Raw genomic sequence first — 21575 nt, 5'->3', positions numbered from 1 at the left:
TTTTAGGAAATATAACCACATAAACACTGGGGGACAAGATTGATGAGATCCTGTCTATATAGTAGGGAAAACTAGTTTGGACTCGAAACTATAAATTTTGGATATCCTTAGTCCTAGCAGTTCCAATTCATTGGAATTATTTCAACAAATTAGTTGGATAAATTCACAATTTATATATAAACCATGTTTACTGCATGGAAAATTTGTAGCTAGTATATAGACCCCCCCAAAATGACTTGCATGTTAATTTATCAATACACCCAAAAGGATGTGCACAAAATTTCATTAATAGTAGATAACATAGATAGAGGTGGTAGAATTAGAGGAGGAAAAAGGCATTTAAAAGTAAAATATTATACTTCACAATTTCCATGTCCTTTGAAATCTTGAAAAAGTTGATTTTTTATGAGTCAATTTTAAATTTCCCTGTGATAAGTGAAAATTTAAAAAATGTGCACTTGATCCTTACGGGAGCACTGTAATTAAGCCTTGAAATTACACCATCCTTAGCTTCTCTGTGTAATAATGCCTCCATCATTCATTTTCTCTTGGCCATGTGATCTGAACTTTTAAGAGTAAGAGCACGTTCATGTGCACACATGTGTGCACGCGCGCACACACACACACACACACAAACACACACACACACACACACACACACACTGGGACTCTCATCACTCATTCTTTGGGTACCAATGTACATGCAAAGACACAGACTTAGCTGGGTTTCAAGCTATGTTTTTTGGATTGCAAGTAACCAAAATGGATTTTGGCTAAGTTAACTAAGGAGACGTTTGTTTGAAGGGATGGGACTACTTATAAAATCAGTGGGAGGCTGAAGAAGCAAGCTTAGAGGTGGACATGAGCCAAGGCAGTCTACTGGCAGGAGTTGTTCTGTAGCACCGGAGTGCTGAGGCTCACTGAGTAAGCCCCGACCTTTTTTCGTTCTGTTCTTCTCTTGGTTGAAATTGAGATTCCTGGAAGGGAACAGGCATTCGGTTGGCCTATTTGCTCACATGCTCACCCTTGGAAGGAGAGAGCAGAGTACTTCCATCAACTGTCCCACGAGACTGTATCTAATGGGGGAAGGGTGGATGCTTAAAAGGATGGATGCTGGGCAGCCCGAAGCAGCAAGCAAACAGTCCAGGGTGTGAGGGTGAAGAGGTGTTACCCCTTGGAGAGATATTCCTAACCTTGAGTAGAGACGTCAGGGTTGGACCTGTCTCCTCTTGGACCATTTCAAAGCAGAGCACAGCTTGGGATGATGTAGTGAGCTCCTGGTATGGAGTCTGAAGATCTCATACAGCTTAGTTCTCATACAACTTAGTTCTGTGACTTTCTTGCAATTTTCTTATCTTCTTTGCATCCTAGTTCCCTCGTCTTGCCTATCTCACAGAGTTATTATGGACGTATAAGAACAGTGTACATTAATATATGTGAAAGCAGTTTCTAAAACTGGTAAGTGGTTTCCAAATGTTCCTATAAGTTTGAGAATCTTCTTTTAGTGCCTGCAAGAGCCCAAAGAGCAACACAAAGGCCCAGCAGCATGTGCTAGATCCTGCACATGCCCTAGATACTGAGATCAGTGTCACTTCATGAATATGCCCTTGACAGATTAGGTGGGTGAAAAGACTATCATGAAACTTAATTTTAGATGAAGTCTGGCGTCCACCAGACATAGGCTATACCTCATAAAGCAAAATCTTCACTTTCTTCTTTCTAGAACAATCTGTTCCATGATTCTCTTTCCCAGAATCCTTAGGTTTCAGGCATCTGTCTGGATTTTGGTTTCTTACATTATAAATAAAAAACATACACAGAGAGGTTGTACTTTATTTGAGGGCTATGTCCCTGGAGTCCTTGCATAATTCAAAATTCACCTATTTCAAGGCAAATACCAAGAAAAGGTAGGAGGGAGCTTTGTTTACCAGATAAAATGAGTGTCCCCATGTAGTCCTAGCATAAACTCAGTTTACAGTTCACTTGCCTCCTTCAGCTCTGAGATTAAATTGTGTGATTGTCAACAAACTTTATTTTGGGGGAGGGTTAGTGTTGCATTATTTTAAATGTTGCGCATACAGAGAATCTCAACATATTTTATGTCACATTATACTGAATTCACATAATTCAAATCTGCACTCAATGTGGTGGCTCTATAATTCGGTACACTACTCTAATGACTACACCTTCTATAACGCTCCAAATTTCGGGAGCACATTTGGTTTAAATCAGTAACACATCCACTGTCGAATATATCCTATTTTGCGAATGCATAAGGAGGAGCCAGGTAAAACTAGAATACTGTAGTGTACATTTCTTCTCCACCCATCTATGGAAAATTCTGAGTTTAAGAAACCTAGGCACTTGTGTCGTATGACTATGTCTTGCTTTCCCATGGGCCAGCTTCAGGGAATTGCATTAAGAGTTTTATTTTCATGTTAGGCCAATTTCTCAGTTGTGAAATGAGTCTCTCTGGTTTTGGTGAGGGGTGGGTGACCCAAGTCAAGGGAGTAAACCTCACCCCATCAAGAGATTGGTTTGCTTGTTAATTTCATGGAAGGCTTTGTATTGAAGTAAGCAAAAGGCCGATGGGGAAACCTTGCAACCACCTGTAAGAATGTGGGCCACTCACAGCAAACCTTTGAATTCCTCAGGCTCACATTTGCCATTTAACAGATGCAGCAACTGAGGCCTCAGAAAGTCCACTCGCCTTCCCAAAGTCATGTAGTGGTGAAGAGGTGAGGCCTGGCCAACTGTAGAGCTGAGTTCTCATCCACAAACAGCCCACTTCTCCCTTCAAAGAGAAGCCTTCAAACTATTTTGTAAAGGAGCCCCTGAAACCTCACCTCTTGTTTTCTCTGATTCTCGTTCCCTACCCATATCTTCTTTTTTTTTTTTTAAGTTGTTTATTTATTTATTTATTTTTGGCCACACTGTGTGACTTACAGGATCTTAGCTCCCCAACCAGGGACTGAACCCACCTCTTCGGCAGTGAAAGCACGGACTCCTAACCACTGGACCACCACGAAATTCCCTCCTACCCATATCTTTTAATGTTGCTTTCAACAAGCAGTTTTCGGGGCTAGACCTACGAAATTCATTTTTTTAAAAATTATTGATTAGGTATTTTGTCAAACAAACAAACCCATAAGCCTTTGAATGAGGTATAGGAAAGTGATACATTTCAAAAAGGTGGCTAAGCACGCTAAACTAAAATTTTTAAAAAAGAACAATAGGAAAATTCTTGGATGAACATACAGCTTTCAAGTGGAACGCTTTCTAGTATGGAATTACGTGAGCATGGCATAGATGAATCATGTAGTCATTTTCTAATTTCCCTGCCTGTGTCTTTGGTTCTAGTTGAATGTCTCCTCCAGGTTTGTTCACCTCTGTTCTTTTTGTGTGTGTGTGTATAGGATTCACTGTGACTTTGCCTAACATGGCACTGGGGGGACTTAATAAATGAAGCTACTGCTTCTTATTCTTGATTATTCATGATATTGCAGACCTGGGTCTTATTAATTCTTAAAATAAAAATCATCTCTTGCAACGGTCTGGAGCCTCACAGACTGCAAAGTACATTCTGCCTATCTGATTCCACTCAACCCTCACAGTTGTCTTCTGGCTTAGACAGAATGGATAAGTAGCTTGAACTGCAAGCTACTTTGCAGCTTGCTAGGGCAGGAGAGCTGGAATCCATCCCACGTCACTTGATTCTCTGCTCTTTGTTCTTTCCCTTTGGCCGTACAGCTTCTCCCTAGGGTCACTCATCAGGCACCATCCACTTCTCCCTGCTTGGGGTCTGTACTGAGGGCCTTGCACATGCACATAAGGATGTGATCTGTAGTAGCATTTCAGCAACTACCATCACAGGCAATGCCTGCTCTTCCCCTAACAGTGTAATTATTCGTGGCTCAGTTATCTTCTCCAGCCCAAGCCTAGTGTCCAAATGGTGACTCATTTAAATCTAGGCCTCAGGCACAGTCAGTAGGATGGACACTATCTTGCTATAGTGCCTCCACCTCTTTCAACTTGTTAGCTCACTGCTGTAGCAGAGTGGCCTTGTACCGCCTCCTTCCCTGAACCAACTGCCAGCAACACACTCAGGCTCTGCCAATAATTAAGTATTGATTTCACGTAATGTGTTTGTGTGGAGGAAGCTCATCTCATTTGAGGGCTGCTGTTATCTGTCAGTAGAACAAAATGTGTGATTATCAGTGGGTATCCTATGGCTATCTATGACGGACTGTAACCTCTAAACCATCTAACTGTAGTGACATTATGGTACGCCATGCAAGAGTGGATTGTTTTTCTTAACGTGACGTCTGCTGCTGTTGCCCTGCTTTTGTGCCCAGAAATAGCTGCACAGATTCTTCATTGCAACTCCTTCTTAGTTCCAATTTGGTCCTGCTGGAAAGGAGAGCAGCAAAGTCCATTTAGCAGCAAAGTCCATTTACTATAATGTAACCTAGCTGTGACTTCAAATAAATGGAGCACCAGGTATTATTTGTTTTCTGCTTTCTCTGTAGCAGTCATACCTCCTGGCATTTTTCTGGTAACCTTGCTATTCTCTGGAGAACAAGACAAGAAATTTTGGTTGGAAACAAACTTCACATCATTAACATCTTCAGGAGATGCTGTTGGGTTCTTGAGTCCCCCATCACCTTTACGTGGCATTCACGGACCCCGGGCTGAGTTGAGATTGCTCTGTTTTGTAAATTTGATGAGGCAGGTATATTGCAGGGAGAACCTCTTATGCTCACTGCAGGAATGAGAGCCTGAAGCGCTAGGATCTAAGTCTCTCTTCATTGTGTGATTTGTCTTTCCATTTGACAGCTTCATCTCCACCGAGCCACTGGCTGTCTTGATGAGGAGCTTTTTCCCAACAGTGGAACGGAAGTTTCTAAATAAAGATATGAGCTGTTTGTTTAGGTGTCTTTGCCTGTTTGGAGTTTTCCATCATGAGGTGGGAGATTGGATGGCATAGCCTACGTAGGTAGTGACTTTGTTTTCCATCCTTGCTCAAAATATTGGCCTGGAGTATCGGGAGACGAGCCAATTAAAAATTGTTTCCAGTGCTAGTCTTCTCTTCTTTAGCAGCAGTTTTATCTCCTGCCTTCTGCTACCTAAAGTTACTTCCATTAGGTGTTTCTTTCTTGCTGCCATATCAAGTGATTATAAATAACATTGTAGACAGACTGGTGTTAGAGGGAAACGTTTCCAGTCGTGTGCACCATGGTGGGTTATGTCTTTGAAGCCCACACGGTGCTCCTCAAGCTCCATTTTGTGCCACATTATCACAGCCCAGTCGCCTGGGCAAGTTAAGAGTACTGAGCTAGGGAATGCACATAAATGCCAATCACACTGTAGAGGTGTCAGCTGCATCTTAAATACGTCACTCAGAAATCTGGTGAATGAGCCAGAAACAAAAGTATAAAGTATGATAACTTTCATTGAATGTCTTCCTCTCATATATTTCAGCATTTAGGGATCATATTGACAAGAATATTGCACAGATCATGAATGCTGCTTTTGGTCATTTTAGGTAGGGAATGGAGGAGAAAATTTGGGCTTTGGTGCCAGAGGGATCTGGGTTCTGATTTCACAGCTTTTTGATACAGAACAAATATGCCCTCAGAGCTTCCATCTTTTCATCTAAATAATGTGAACAGAACAAGGATCTTGCAGGTCATGGAGACTGAGTAAGCAGTACCACAAAATCAGCTAGCTCAGTGCCTGACACATAGGAGGCTGAGGCATCCTGCCATCCCTCACACCACCTAGTCCACTGGGCACATGTCATTCTGAGTTAATTATAGCTCTGACTCTATAGACCTTTTTCCAAAGTTCAGTTGTGTTTCTTTCATACAACCATTTGAACTGTCTACAGAGTGTTTCTAAGACAATACTAGACCATACTTGGAGTATTAGAAAATGTCCTGAGTGATAGTTCGAAAGGGCCCACGCAGAGGTGAGTGATGAGGTTGGTGAGAATGCTTAAGAATCATCTGGCACATGCTAAATGTGGGCAGATTCTAGGGCCCCACTCCTTAGAATCTGATTCAGTCGGTTTGAATGAGGGGTCCCTGCAATTTGCTTGATTAATTTGCTCCTCAGATGATGATAATGTTTGGACCACACTTAAAGGAATACTTCTGCAAACATGTCAACAGAAGAACCAATGGACATCTGAGATTGTCAGCTGGGAAAGGGCCACTCAAGGGGGATGAGACAGCAGCCTTCCAATTGCTAAATATGTGTTATGGACATGATGAGATTTGTTCTGGAGCCCCAAGGGACACAACAGAACCTCATGGGTAGAAATTCCAGGGAAGAAAATTTCAGCTTAACATAGCTATTTTCTAAAGATTAAAGCTATCTAAGGGTGGAATATATAGCCTCCAGGAGTAATGAGCCCTCTAGCTCTGGAGGAATTCAAGTTTGTCTATCTGCATGGCCTCTGGGAATTTTACATAGAAGAAATTAGTAGCTCATGCTCTTATTCTCAATGGTACTTAATTACTTTTATTGTAATTGTTTACCTATGGGTCTAGTGCACTGAACTCTCACAAGTGTTTATTAACCATCTACCTGGTGCCTGATTCTTTGAAGATGAAGCACAAAAGTGCTGCATGAATCCAGGTGAAGGCGTGATCTTAGCAGATGCTGTTGTCAGACAAGGAGAAGGATCTGGGCTTCCATTTCTGTATGGGAGAAGGTAATAGGCATACTGGCAATGAGAAGGCGGTGGTGAGGCTGAGATTACCCATTGGGAAAAGCGGGGAGGGGTAGTTTTGCTTTGAGAAGAAAGGTTCTTTCACACCAGCATTTAACACATTAATTAAGTAAAGCTTTCATTTTCTTCCAAATGGGTATCCATTTTTCTACCTTTCTCTTCAGACCTATGAAGTTCCAGTTGTCTCCTGGAGATAAACAGAGTCGTTAAACACTTATTTTTCTTGGCTCCACATGTGTCTTTCCTTCTCCCTTTAAATTTGTGGTCACCATTAATGTATATAAGATGTACTCCCCCTTTTTTTCAGAAACTGTTCAGACAATGTCCTCTTCCTCATACTCTCCCAAGAGGAGAAAACAACGATCCTTAATGGCAAATGGCCGGTGCAGTGAATTAACACCAAGAGCTGGCTTCACACTCAGGAGAGAGCCCTGCTCCTCCTTCTTGTGGAATATGTTCCCCTTTTGATTTTCTACAAACGTGTATGAGCAACTGTTGGTTTTTAAAAAATATATTTATTTATTTTCCTTATTTCATTTGGCTGCATCGGGTCTTAGTTGCGGCACACACGATCTTTGTTGAGGCGTGCGGGATCTTTTCGTTATGGTGCGGCCGTCTGCTCGGGTTTCTCTCTAGTTGTGGCGCGCAGGCTCCAGGGCGCGTGGGCTCTGTAGTTTGCAGCACGCGGGCTCTCTCGTTGAGGTGCGCGAGCTCAGTAGTTGTGGTGCACGGGGCTTAGTTGCTCCGCGGCATGTGGGATCGTAGTTCCCGAACCAGGGATCGCACCCATGTCCCCTGCATTGGAAGGCGGATTCTTTACCACTGGACCACCAGGGAAGTCCCAGGAATTGTTGTTTGAATCAAGCAGGAGACACTGAATAGTTTCTCTCTTTCTAAGATTTCAAAATAATAGCACCATATTCTAGAGTCTAGACTCCATTTCTGTTTTAAAGCTAGGAGCCAATTACTGACACCAAGATGGCATTAGATGTTTTTAGAGTTGGGTCATCTAGGTGACATTTTGTTAAAAGTGTATGTACATGGGCCAATTATTAGACCTACTGAGTTTTATGATTAGCTGCCCTTAGAAACCTTGTTAAACCACGTGTGCAGGTTCATGTGAAGTGGTTACTCAATTTGATTGTTGTTTGTTGTACCTCCTCTCCCTCCTTCCTTGATAGCTGCTATTTATTTGGTATTTTAAAATATTTCCTCTTGTTGACATATAGATCCATCTACCAAAAAGTCATAATGATACCTTGATCTATAAATGTTCAGAGTTTCTTAAAATCCTAATACAGAATGAGACTGTCTAAAAGTTCTAGTTTTGGAAGTTGCCATCAGCAGCAGATTTTGCTGAATAGTACTCTATGTGTTTAATAATAAGGTTTTCTCTTTCTATAAACTATTTCTTGTGGAACTGTTCTCTCCGATGCTGAGGTTACAGAAAAATATCATTTTTCTGTCACTGTTGGTGTTCTTCAGACCCTCACTTTAAAATGGATGTGCTTTTAGAAACCTAGGTGGTTATCTACATCAGAAAAATACCTTATCCTGGGCCCCATCGGGTGATTTGGACAAAGCAATGCAATTTAGATGGGGGAAATGGTATGTATTACATTTTATAAGAGCCAGCTTCCAGTAATAACCATCTGACCCTCGTGATCCTATGTTTTCAATTTTCCTGTTAAAGAATGCAACAAGCAAAGTTGCCAAAGCGTATTTTTCTGTCAAGTGTTCACTGATTTATGAGTTGCTGGGCAGATTTTCCATTTTCAGTGTTAGAAGACAGGAATATCAAACACTTACTTTTCTCTTAAAGTAACTTCTCATGCAACTGTCTGATGGCATATACTAAACTCTGGGTTTGTATTTGAAAAGAAAGCCCCTAGGTATGAGTGCAGAGAAATAGTGGCATGATTTTAACCTTGATTCTAGGCTTTTGTTTTGCTTTGGTCTTTTTGATTTGGATATGAGCTCAGTACCTGCTAATTAAAAGAATAAAAATAGCAGCCTATTGCTAATATCAAAATATATTTATTGAGTGCCTACCTTGTATGTATGCTTTTGCTAGGCCTTATTCTGGGACATCTTATGCAACATATCTTATTTAAAAGACTGATTAATGAAGTAGCAGTTTGGAAATCCCTGGTGGGAAGTAGCAGTGGTATTCAGTATAGCTTCCCCGACTGCCATGCATGGAATCAACCTGAGGATGTCTGTGTATTAAGATGAGTAATAAAAAAATCATTTCTAGGAAATGCCCTGTATCTTTGTACAATTTCCTGGCCTCCAGTGAAAGAAGTCCAGATAAATTGAATGTTACTTTGCTTGGTGAAAATGTTGAAGTGAATCATGATCATTATTCCAGCCTTCTCTTCCTTTTCTTTTCTCTAAATCAAAAAGCAGTTTAACGTTAGCATAGTTGTATTAGTTCTCTGTTGCTGCATAACAAGTTACCCCCAAACTTAGCAGCTTAAAACAACCAACATTTATTATCTCCCAGTTTCTGAGGGCCAGGGATTCAGGAGTGGCATGGCTTGGTGGTTCTGGCTCAGGGTCTCTCATGAGGTTATGGTTAGGAGGGCAGTAGGGCTGCAGTGATCTGAAGGCCAACAACTGGAAAGACTGAAAAACTTTGAAAGATCTGAAAGACTAGGACTAGAAGATGCACTTCCAAGAAGGCTCACTTACTTGGCTCTTGGCAGGAGACCTCAGTTCCTTTCTATGTGAGCCTTTCTACAATGTCCTTGGGATGAGGCAGCTGGCTCTCCCCAGAGTGAGTGATCTGAGAGTGAGAGCGAGAGAGAGAGAGAGAGAGAGAACAAACAGGAAACCACAGTGTGTTTTTTTTTAACATTTTATTTTATATTGGAGTATTGGAATACAGTTGATTAACAATGTTGTGTTAGTTTCAGGTGTACAGCAAAGTGATTCAGTTATACATATACATGTATCTATTCTTTCTCAAATTCTTTTCCCGTTTAGGTTGTTACATAATATTGAGCAGAGTTCCCTGTGCTATACAGTAGGTCCTTGTTGGATATGTCATTGTAGTTTGGATTTGCATGTCTCTAATAATCAGTGTTGTTGAACATCTTTTCATGTGCCTCTTGTCCATCTTTATGTCTTCTTTGGAAAAATGTGTATTTAGGTCTTCTGCCCATTTTTGGATTGGGTTGTTTGTTTTTATGATATTAAGGCACATGAGCTGTTTGTAAATTTTGGAGACTAATCCCTTGTTGGTTGCACTGTTTGCAAATATTTTCTCCCATTCTATGGGTTGTCTTTTCGTTCTGTTTATGGTTTCCTTTGCTGTGCAAAAGCTTTTGAGTTTAATTGGGTCCCATTTGCTTATTTTTGTTTTTGTTTCCATTATTCTGGGAGACAGATCGAAAAAGATATTGCTACGATTTATGTCAGACTGTTCTGCCTATGTTTTCCTCTAAGAGTTTTATAGTGTCCAGTCTTACATTTAGGTCTTTAATCAATTTTGAGTTTATTTTTGAGTATGGTGTTAAAGAGTGTTCTAATTTCATTTTGTTTTTTATACGTAGCCATCCAGTCTTCCCAGCACCATTTATTGTAGAGACTGTCTTTCCCCCATTATATAGTTTTGCCTCTTTTGTCATGGATTAATTGACCATAGGTGCATGGGTTTATTTCTGAGCCTTCTATCCTGTTTCACTGATCTATAGTTCTGTTTTTGTGCCAGTACCATACTGTTTTGATGACTATACCTTTGTAGTATAGTCTGAAGTCAGGGAGCCTGATTCCTCCAGCTCCATTTTTGTTTCTCAGGATTGCTTTGGCTATTCGGGGTCTTTTGTGTCTCCATACAAATTTTAAGATTTTTTTGTTCTAGTTCTGTGAAAAATGCCATTGGTAGTTTGATAGGGATTGCATTGAATCTGTAGATTGCCTTGGGTAGTATAGTCATTTTGACAATATTGATTCTTCAAATCCAAGAACATGATATATCTTTCCATCTGTTTGTGTCATCTTTGATTTCTTTCATCAGCATCATATAGTTTTTGAAGTACAGTTGCATTGCTATACACTAACAACAAACGATCAGAAAGAAAAATTAAAGAAACAGTCCCATTTACCATAGCATCAAAAAGAATAAAATACCTAGGAATAAACCCACAGTGGCTTTTATGAATTAGTCTCCAAAGTCACTCAACTGTTACTTTCTCTTTATTCTATCTGTTAGAAGTGAGTCACTAATTCCATCGCACATTCAAGGGGAGGAGAATTAGACTCCAACCTTTAAAGGGAACAGTATCAAAGAATTTGGGAAAATGCATTCAAACTACCACAGTTGTACTTGTCATTTAAAGTTTACAAAGAGTTTCCAAACATTGTTCCTTCAAAAGAGTTCACAATGGCAGTAGTGCCTTTCTCGCCTATCACTAAGGTATAGGGCCTCTTGCTCTAGAAGAGCTGTAATATGTTATCAGGCTTTTGCATAACTCTCTGCTTCTAACTACTATCCTATGGCATTCTGGCCAGAATTTGTATTAGCCAGTGGAGAAATGATAATGTGCTGAGACATTTTGCTGTGCTCAAACAGAGCACTTCCCTGTGGTTTTAAGATTTTCCATCATCCTATTTTCCTTATCATGAGGATGGTATCACTGAAGAGCCAGTATGAGTGGACTGACTGGTTCATTTCATGAGCACTGAGGAGAGAGAGGAGCATCTCTCTAAATTTGTGGTTCTCCTTGGTAAGACAAATTTAAATAAATCACATGTTCATAAAGAAAGTTTAGAAAAGACCATCACAGTATACAGGAGTAGATTTTATATTTATTAATAGTAATAAAGCCATTTTTATATTCACCTCTTGAGAAACATTAAGTGTTCTAAGATACTAACTTAGGGACCTGTTAATGAGAAAGATGCTGGTTTGGAAAGGTTTTTTTTGTTGTTGTTGTTGTTCTTTTAAATCTTTTATATTAGCATAAACTAAAATAACCAGTTTTGGTATGCATATCTATGAATTATAACACATGTATAAATTCTTATAACCACTACCACAATCAAAATGCCATACAATTCCATCACCCCCCAAAATCTCCCTCTTGCTATCCCTTCATAGTCATATCTAACTCCACCCATAAATTATTTCAATCTCTGACCTTTTCTGCATCACCATAGTTTTGTCTGAAATTGCCACGTAAATGGATTCATATAGTATCTGATATTTGAGACTAAGTTCTTTCATTCAACACAGTGCTTTTGCAGTTCATCCAAGGTGCTATGTCAATAGTTTATTCCTTCTATTGTTAAGTGGTATTCCATTGTATGGATGTACCAGTTCGTTTATACATTCATCTGCTAAAGGACATTTGAGTTATTTCTGGCTTTTGGCAATTATGAATATGCATTTATGTACAAGTGTTTTAGTGGACATAAATTTTCATTTCCCTAGGGTAAATACGTAGGAGTGGGATTAGTGCAAGACGTGATAATTGAATATGTAATTTTATAAAAACTATCAAGCTGTTTTCAAGAGTAGTTGTACCATTTTGCATTCCCACCAGCAATGTATGAGAATTCCAGCTGCTTCACATGATCACCATCACTTGGAATTATCTGAATTTTTATTTTAGTCATTCTGTTAACTGTATAGTGGTATCTCATTAAGTTTTTTTTTAATTTGCATTTCCCTAATGTCTAATGATAGTGAACATCTTTTCAATAAAAGATGTTTGTCCTCTGTATATCCTCTTGATGAAGTGTCTGTTCAAATCTTGTTTATTTTTAAATGGGTTATTTTCTTACTGTTGAGTTTTGTGAGTTTTTTTTATATTGTGTTCTTGTTATATCTAATAATCCTTCACCTAAATCCAGGTCAAGAATATTTTTCCTATGCTTTCTTTTAAAAGTTGTATATTTTACATTTAGAACTATGATACATTTTTGTTAAATTTTGCATAATATATGAGGTTTAGATTGGAGATTATCCTTATCTATCTATCTATCTATCTATCTTATATATAATGAATTGTCCCAACACCATTTGTTGAAAAGACCATGCTTTCTCCATTGAACTGCCTGTGCACCTTTGCCAAAAATCAACTGGCCATATTTATGTTGGTCTATTTTTGGACTCTCAATTCTGTTGAGATTTTTTTCTGGTTCTTCGTATGCTGAGTAATATTGTATCACATCCTGGGCATTTTGAATCTAATGTTATGAGACCATGGGTCTCGTTTAAACCCTGTAAAGAATACTTATAAATTTTATTCTAACAGGCTTTTGAACTGGTTAGGTTCAGGTCACTCATTTCAACCAGCCTTCTAGAGATTGTGGTTTCAATGCTGAGTCCATTTTTGAAGACTTTGTAATGATCTGGGTGGCACCACACAGCATACCTGGGTGGTTGACTGTGATATATTGTCTAGGGTCAGATCTATGCATGAGCTGCTTGGGTAAGTCCAGAATTCAAAAACAGCTTCATGGGTTTATTCTCCCAAGCTCCTTTTCCATACATGTTCTCCTAGTATTTTATTGTTCCATAAAACTTCCTCTCATCTGTGGTCAATCAGTGGTACAGATCATATAGGAAAGGCAAGATAAACATCTGAATCTTTCCCTTTATTTGCTAGTTTTCAAAATAATGGATTAGTCTACCAGTATCCTCCAATGATGACCTATTAGAGTTTTTCTTTCTTTTTAGAGAATAATTTTGATCTCATGGATTTAAACATGTTTGATCTGTTCACATCCATTGCAATTATTAACCTTATTGATGAGTACAAATTTAGTAGAGAACTCTTTTTGATCATTTGACTGCCTTGATAAGCCATGCATTTGGCCAAGTCACTTATCTGAATTATAGTGGGAACAGATGATGATAAATCAGTAAGACTCCCAGAAGACTGATCTTTTCCTTAAGGACTCATTACCATTACTGGCCAACAAGTATTCAGGAATGAAGTACAATGTCATCCATCCATTCATTTTTAATTATTTGCCCATTCATTGAACCAACAAACATTTATTGAATGCATACCATGTGCCAGCCTCTGTGTTAGGCACAGGGATCTCAATAGCAAGTAAAAATAGGCAAGTTCCCTGCCCTCAGGGAGAGTACATTCTAGTCAGGGAAATAGAGACATTGGTGAAATAATTACACAAACACACGTTAAATTGTAATGTGTCAGGAACTAAAAAAGATAACTTTGAGGAGGAGGTATGAAAGTAAGCAGTAGAGTTGGTCTCTTCTGGAAGGTCAGGGAAGGTCTCCCTTAGAGAAGATAACTTGTCTGACATCTGAGGGAGGGGAAGAGGCTGACCAAGCAAAAGGAGGAGGAGGTGACAGTAAATGTAATCTTGAATACTTATATATTATAATCTCTCCCTGTTGTTCCTGTTTATATGTTATAATCCGGCCCCATGCAGACTGTAATCCTCCTAAGCCTAGATTGAAAAAGACATATATTTTGAAGGCTTCCATTGCTGTTTAAACAAATTTTTGTCCCTCACTTACATTTCCCTTCTCCAACAAATCCCACTAACCTCTTCTGGTCATCAAGTTGAGCACACACAATAGGCTATTTGGACAAATAAACAAACATAGATTTTCTATTCACTCCCTATGAAAGAAAACTCCATCTAGAGGATCTTATAAAGATTCCTTGTCCTTTCCCTGATTTTTCTTTGGAAAACTGTTGATTTCCTTCAAGAAGAGTTCAGGAGCACTTAATTATCTGCAGGACAAGTTGAATCACATCTCCAAACTCAGTTTTGATTCTAGCTGAGCCCACTAAGCAGTGGGCCCCCATGGGGCTTGCTTCAGCTGCTTGCATCTGCATTGGTTACTCCTCGTAGACAAGCCTTGACATAAGGAAGAGAAAGCTTGGATGGTGGCTAAAGAAATTGCCATATACCTGCCTGTTTACCCTGGGAATCATCCCCTTAGAGGTAGGCCTGGCCTTTACAGTGAGTGGAGAGGCTTGACACAGACAGAGGGCAAGAGAGAACAAAAGAATGGATGAGCAGAGTGGCCTTCTACCTTAAATTAGGAGGTTTGATCCTGACAAGTGCTCTAGTCACCCCTCTGTTGCTCATAACAATAAGGTGTACTGTGAGAGTGCTGTGAACCCAGCACTGCAATCTTTTCATTTTATTCCTTGTTTCCCAGGCTCGTCTTTTGCCAGCTGCATGCAGGTGAATGGGGGTCCTGCCCCTGGGCCTGATACGAATGTGCTCTTAGCCAGAGTGGCAAGTTGCCATTCTGTGGATGCTCATGGTTTACTGCAGGAGAAGAGCCTTATTAGGAGCAGAGCCCTCCCTCTGGTTCAAGGACTCTCCTCCCCAGGTCAGGCACTGTTGACCCCACAATAGCAACCACCAAAAATCCTTGGTTTGCTGCCCAAGGCTCTCATGTTACAGTTAAAACCTGCAAATGTCCGTAGAGTCTTGGCCAGAAAAATCTGGCTAGCATTACAATTTCAAGGAAGAAATATGCCATTGGTGACTCTTTTTCCAAACTCAAGTGAGCTAAAGCCAAAGAGGATTTTATTGCTCTTACAACAGAATATTCCCTGGGAAGATATGGCTTTAGGCCTAAGATGTTTCAAACGATGTCAGGAGCCCTTGATGTTTTTCCTAAGCTATAAAAAAAATTGGTGTACTGTTACCAAAAGAAGAAAAAATGTTGTTGGATTGCCACAAAATAACAAATATCCATTTTAGTTATTTTAACATACATAGTATGCTTGGATAGGATTATATTTTCTTCTCTGTCCTCCCTTTTTCTGGAGCCTGGCACTTGTCATGGATAAAGAAATGGAGGGGGATGTTTGTAATGCAACTCCAAGAAAAGATGGAGATAACAAGGTATATAAGATAGTCCGTCAGGAAGTTCACATTTACAGGGCAAGATGGCAAATTATGTCTTTAAAATAATCCACCCAGAGCTTAGCCACTATAGAGGTGTCTTCTCCACCCACTATGCCTACTTTAATCCTCATGATTTGCAGATCCCCTCTTCTTAGGTGTAGAACTGGGTAGAAAATGGAATGACTGCCAACACACAAAGAGGAGTTGGTATCTGGGTGGAGGAAAGAAGGAGATGAAAGAGGGAGGGAAGTTGTGAGATGGGCAGGGAATGTGAAGGAGAAGTTCTGTAGCTAAAGTACTGGCCCTGGGGATGCTCTAAAATCTCTAGTGAGGCTAAGAGCCATCTACAAAATTCATGGAGACAAGTTACAGAGACTGGACATTACTGCCAAAGCCTGACCATCCTTTGAATTCAGTAGAGGTAGAAGCAAAGAATTTATGAAACACTCTTTGGGGTTCTGGTGTGCACACACGCGCGTGGGCCCTGGGGATGCTCTAAAATCTCTAGTGAGGCTAAGAGCCATCTACAAAATTCATGGAGACAAGTTACAGAGACTGGACATTACTGCCAAAGCCTGACCATCCTTTGAATTCAGTAGAGGTAGAAGCAAAGAATTTATGAAACACTCTTTGGGGTTCTGGTGTGCACACACGCGCGTGTGTGCGTGTGCGTGTGCGTGTGTGTGTGTGTGTGTGTGTGTGTGTGTATTAGCCTGGTTGAAGGAGGGAAGTACCAACAGGTGCCTGGATCTCCCCTCCCAGAAGTTGGGAAATTAGCAGAGCCCACAGGATGGACCAACCAGCTGATGAGTTTCTTTTTTCTTTGTAAATGATTGTCCTACTGACTCTTCTCCAAGATCAGCGTTACATGTACCACTCAGTGGCTATCTTGTGAAGGGTTAATGTCTCTATAGAAAGGCAATGTACCTGAGTAGTTACACTCATAGCTTTGGGGTCAGACAATCCTGGGCTGAGTCCCTTCTCCATCATGTGCTACCCATGCGACCTTGTACTACCTGTGTGACCTTGAGCATGTTGTTTCTTCTCACATTTAGTAAGCTCTCAATAATTGGGAGAGACAATGATGATGCAGATCCCTATTATCTTTACTGCGTTTGCCTGTGTGGGATTTTCAAACTTGAGCCTGAGGGTCAGATTGGAAAAAACAAAACAAAACTTACTGAAATAGCCGTTTAAATGTTTGGGATGAGAGCCTCAGCTTGGCTGTTGGCTGAGTATGAGGCCACAGGAGCCACTTCACTGCACTGGGCTTTGCTTTCTATATCTTCACAGTGTGCTTGTACGTGGAGGGGAGGAGTGATCAAAACAAGTGACGCTCCCCATCTCACGGGATTATGTTGGAACCTGGGTTGGATCTTGCTTTATAAATTTTTGCTGGGAAAAATGGAAGAGGTGGGGAGCCAGAGGACAGGGTGTGGCAGGGGGAAAGAGGGGGGAAAGGAAGAAGGAGGGCTGGCTCCAACTACTAGGTGTTAAGAGTAATATTGCCTGTCCCTTACCTGGGGCTGTTCAGGACGAGAGCCGAGGGACAGCTCAGCCTCCCCGTGTGGGACATCTATCCCCACCTCCGTGTTTTCTCAGGAGCTGAGACCTGCCAGCACAGCCAGCTTCTCTCCTCAGCCCAGCTCCGAACTTTATGCACGCCAATGTATTTATATTCATCTGTTCCGATTCTGAGCAGTGAAAAATCATTTTATGTGCTCCAGGCTGAGAGGGAAGAAAAAGTTCGCACATTGATTCCTTGCGGTCTAGGGAGTCATGGGATGGCTTCTATAATTCTAGAAATTATGACAAGGCATCCATAAAGATGAGGCAGAATCCCCATGCAGCAGTTCCGGTAGCTCAATGGAACATTATTTAATACCCATTCGTGGCAGTGTGGCAGCATTGAAAGACTTCATTTAATTCCTTCATCGCAGTTAGAGAATGAACAGACAGCAGGCTGGGCATGTGGAGGCCCAGAAGCTCCTCTGGCTACCCCAGACTGAAGCCCAGGGATTTGTGGCTGTTTGGGCTTTGTCCATTGTTATTTTGTGCACTTCTAAAAAGTGATTGTCTGTTTAATTTACATTTAGAGCTCTCTCAACTTAAAACCAGGTCCTACCAAAAACATTCTGAGTTAATTCAGTTCCATTCCATTCAAATTAATTCAATCAAAGGAATATTTGTGGAGCAACTAGTTGCTGCTATGCTAGACCTGTGGGGGGCATAAAAATGAACTGGGCCAGTCCCCTGCTTCCCCAAAGCTAGGTGGATGTTCAGCAGTTGTTACTTAAAGCTCCGTAAATTGTAGGATGAAGGCAGTATTGGAAATTGAACACAGTTCAAGCCTCTCACTGACCAGATGGGCCAGTTCTTTTCCATTTTCCATTGTTTTCACCCTCATCTGCTTCCTTTACCTAATAAAGAACACAACTATTAGTTCAGCAAATATTAAGGACCTAAGTGTATTCCCAGCATAGAGGCAGTGTGGGAGGAAAACTAATTGTTCTCATTCGTTTACCAGCTTATTGGATAGTATCAGGAACCCACGCTAGAGAGCCAGTTGGTCGGGTCTTGAACAAGGGCAAGTTGACGACTTCTCTAAGCTCCATTTCCTCATCTGCACGTGGAGATGATAATAACATGCAGCCTCATGGCTGTGAGAACTAAAGGAGCTAATGTGTATACAAAATTCAGCGTATTTCCTAGCACATGGTAGGTGCTCAAGAGCTGCTTTCTATCATCATCATCATTGCCTATTTTAGAAATAAATTCCTAAAGGTCAGTGATAGTTGCATTTTATGGATGACAAACAGCGTCCGGCACCTGTTAACAAGTGATCAATAATTAATAAATACGAATAAAATACTAAACGTTAAGTGTTTTAAATCTCTCCCCCATGCCTCTGTCAGTAAGGAAGACTGTACTGAGTTAGCTCCAATAGTCACATCCTTTGCAGCACTGAATCTGGGCCTGGTAAACGGGAAAATGAAGGAAGCAAGAGGCTAAGTGGGGTTACATGATAAGGAGCTGAGACAGAGCCAGCGTGGAGAGAGACCAGGGAGGGTTCTGTAGACCTGGTTTGGGATAGAGCATGGGGGAAACCTTGAGAGGGAGAGGCCAAAGACTTGGGGATAGGTCCCTTCTGTTTGAGAGAGAGAAAGAAAAAGAGAGAGAAAGAGAGAGAGAGAATGAACGAATGGATGGATGGATGGATGGATGAATGAATGAATGAATGAATGAAAAGCGCTTAAGGCAGCACAGGCCTCCACAGGTCTCAGAAGGGCTCTGCTGTCACCCTCTGGAAATTTTTAATAATTTGTCAACAAGGGGCCCCAGATTTTCATTGTGCACTGGGCTCTGCAAATTGTTTAGCTGGTCCTACCTTAGGGAAAGATTTGTTACAGTTTCACTGTGTGAAATGAATGGAATCCCTTTTCAGCGTTTTCTTGAGATTTAAACAGTTTTCGATTATTGGGGGTGGGGTGGGTCAATTGTGGATCCTTTGACTAAAACTCTGGACTAGGCTGAGCCTCAAGCTGGTTCTGCTTTACCCAGATTCCATAGCAGAAAAGCACTCTTCCCTCTACTCTGCTTTAGGCATCCTCCTGCACCCGTCCCAGCCCAAATTCATTTGCAAGATCCTTGGAAAGTCTGCGGGCAGCCTCCAATGTGTGCTCACTCCATCAGCCCCTGGGGAAACCCAGTACAACACTGTACACTCCGTTCCATTATCCTGGCAAAATGCTGAAAGAAAAGGCTGCAGGTGTTCCTTGGGGGGTTCAGATAAAGGAAGCAGTGTCCCTAGACGTGCTGTGTAGGACACGGGGAAGTTCTCACTCCTGGAGTTCAACCTGGGAAGGTGCGCACTTCTGCTTCTGTGTGGATGTTGCGCGGAGCCGCTTTCTTGTCCTGCCTTACATTCTGACAGAAAGGCACCGTGTAGAGAGGATAAGGTACTGTGAGTTCAGCCCATTATCTAATGGTTTCAAGGGTCATTTTGATCTTGTCAGGATCAGCAGGCCTCCTTTCAGCCGACCTAGAAAGGCTGACAGAAACAATAAATGGACAATTTTGAAACGCTTTGTCTGAGTTATACTCTGGGGACAAATTCTGCTGTAAATACTGATCTCTAGCCCCCTCTCCACTTGCCAGCCCACCATTTTCAGAGATGATTGCCCCCGTCCCTGACCACCACGTGGTCATCAGCTTATCTTGCCAACATTGTGTCAGCGAGCGATTTGCTGTCGCTTCTCTGTCTGCCCCGTAGTGCTTGCACCACAAAGAGCCCAACGTGATGTATACCTCACAGCACACTTTCGTCTCTAATTTAGTGCCTACATAGCTGTAATAGCTGTATTGAACTGAAGCTGAGAAAAATCATCCTTGCAGCCCTCCATTTTTAGGGAGTCTGTGACAGGTTGGAGGATTAACCTATTGATCACTAGTCAGAAATCATTACCTCTCACCCCCTCCTGCCTCGTCAATAAATGGCACCGAATTTCAATTCCAGGAGACACATTCAAAACAGGGGTGTCTAGAGCTGTGCATAGGACTATAAATAGGGTGGAATCTAAAGGAAAGCATTTAAACCCTAGAGACAGAGTACAGGTTACACCACACCCTGTAAAGGATTTAGACTTCTAAGAATATTAACATTTCTTCTGTAACAGATTGTTCCGCTCATGGAAATGACAATTACTGTCATTTTTTTGATACTGACCATGAAAACTACATATATTTTCTTCAGACGTGGTATTTTAACTAAGTAGTGAAATAAAGCAGCAAGTAACTGTAAATGGATTTCAAAGACTGTATTGCCTGAACTGTCTAGATCTGTATGTTTTTATGAAAAGTTTCTCATGCCTTGTTTAAGTGCCCCAACTCTAGAGCTGAACCAGATCTGCTTGGCCTGAAATACCATCAGACTCCTAATAATGAGGTCAATTTGGCATGAAAAACTGGCTGTAAAGAGCACTTTACAGAACAGTAAAAATCTATACTACTAATGTTATAGTGGGACCAACAAATGTCAAATTAAAGTTGGGGGAGTGGACACAAAAATCCACGAAAAGTGGATGCTTCTCGTTTGAACTAAAGACATTAGTGTGAGCCAGGGTTTCTGTGTTTGGTAGAATGTTTGCTTCACAGAATCTTAATCGGAATTACGTTAAAAAAAAAGAGCTCTGTGGTAATTGGTAGATTTAAGATTCTCTGAGCTAAACAAAGCCCAGAGGGTTTTCTTATTTTAAGAATTCTCACTGCTCTTAATTTGCTTAACTGCCCTGTGAATGAGCAAGGGCGGAGAGAACCTGGGACAGAACACTCCCCAAACTTGCTGGAACTTAGAAAGCTTTTCTGAGAACTATTTCAAGGGATTAGAGTTCTGGGACCCCCTTGGGAAAACATGTGTCTCGGTGCTGGGGGCACGTTTGGAGAGGAAGGTGTCGAGTGGGCCTGTGTGTAGGCCACAGTGTTAGACTGCTCAGTGATCTAGGGTCCTGTGGCCGCCTGGGCTGGCCACTGAGGGAACCATTACGTTCCCCTCTCCTCATAGGGCTCCTTTATGAAATTCAGATAACCATCCAGAGCGATTTGACAGGAGGAAACATAGGCTACAGCTCCAAAATATCAGGTAAATTTGCTTGTGTTCTTTGAAGTTTGACATCTTTGAAGTTTTGTTTTCCCTTGAGAGGTGAAGATCAGAAAACAAACGCCAAAGGTCTTTATACACTGTGGAAAGAAAGTACAATTAACAACCATGCAGTGCTCCCCAAATGCCTTGGCCAGAGTGCTGGAGTTCTAGTGTTCACAAACTTTGAATTGGCCAGAGTGCTGGAGTTCTAGTGTTCACAAACTTTGACTCTACTGGAGGTTTTTTTTTTTTTTTTTTTTTTTTGTGTGTGTGTGTGGTATGCGGGCCTCCCTCTGCTGTGGCCTCTCCCGTTGCGGAGCACAGGCTCCGGACGCGCAGGCTCAG

The 21575-nt window shown here is 41.1% G+C and overlaps 1 long non-coding RNA gene and 1 pseudogene across 1 annotated transcript in view; one reads left to right on the top strand and one right to left on the bottom strand.

Moving 5' to 3' along the window:
- Positions 1-5884: 5884 nt before the first annotated feature.
- The window catches only part of LOC114484171 (uncharacterized), a 32969-nt gene continuing 17278 nt past the window's right edge, over positions 5885-21575 (top strand). Inside the window, exon 1 of the long non-coding RNA XR_003676754.2 lies at positions 5885-5971. This is a non-coding gene — a long non-coding RNA (uncharacterized lncRNA). The remainder of the gene's footprint in view (positions 5972-21575) is intronic.
- On the bottom strand, positions 7051-7228 carry LOC112064966 (uncharacterized; annotated as a pseudogene).

The sequence above is a fragment of the Physeter macrocephalus genome, chromosome 18 (genome assembly GCF_002837175.3).
Source record: "Physeter macrocephalus isolate SW-GA chromosome 18, ASM283717v5, whole genome shotgun sequence".
NCBI lineage: Eukaryota > Metazoa > Chordata > Mammalia > Artiodactyla > Physeteridae > Physeter > Physeter macrocephalus.
The sequence above is the reverse complement of the archived record's forward strand: the minus strand, read 5'-3'. Positions and strand labels throughout refer to the sequence as shown.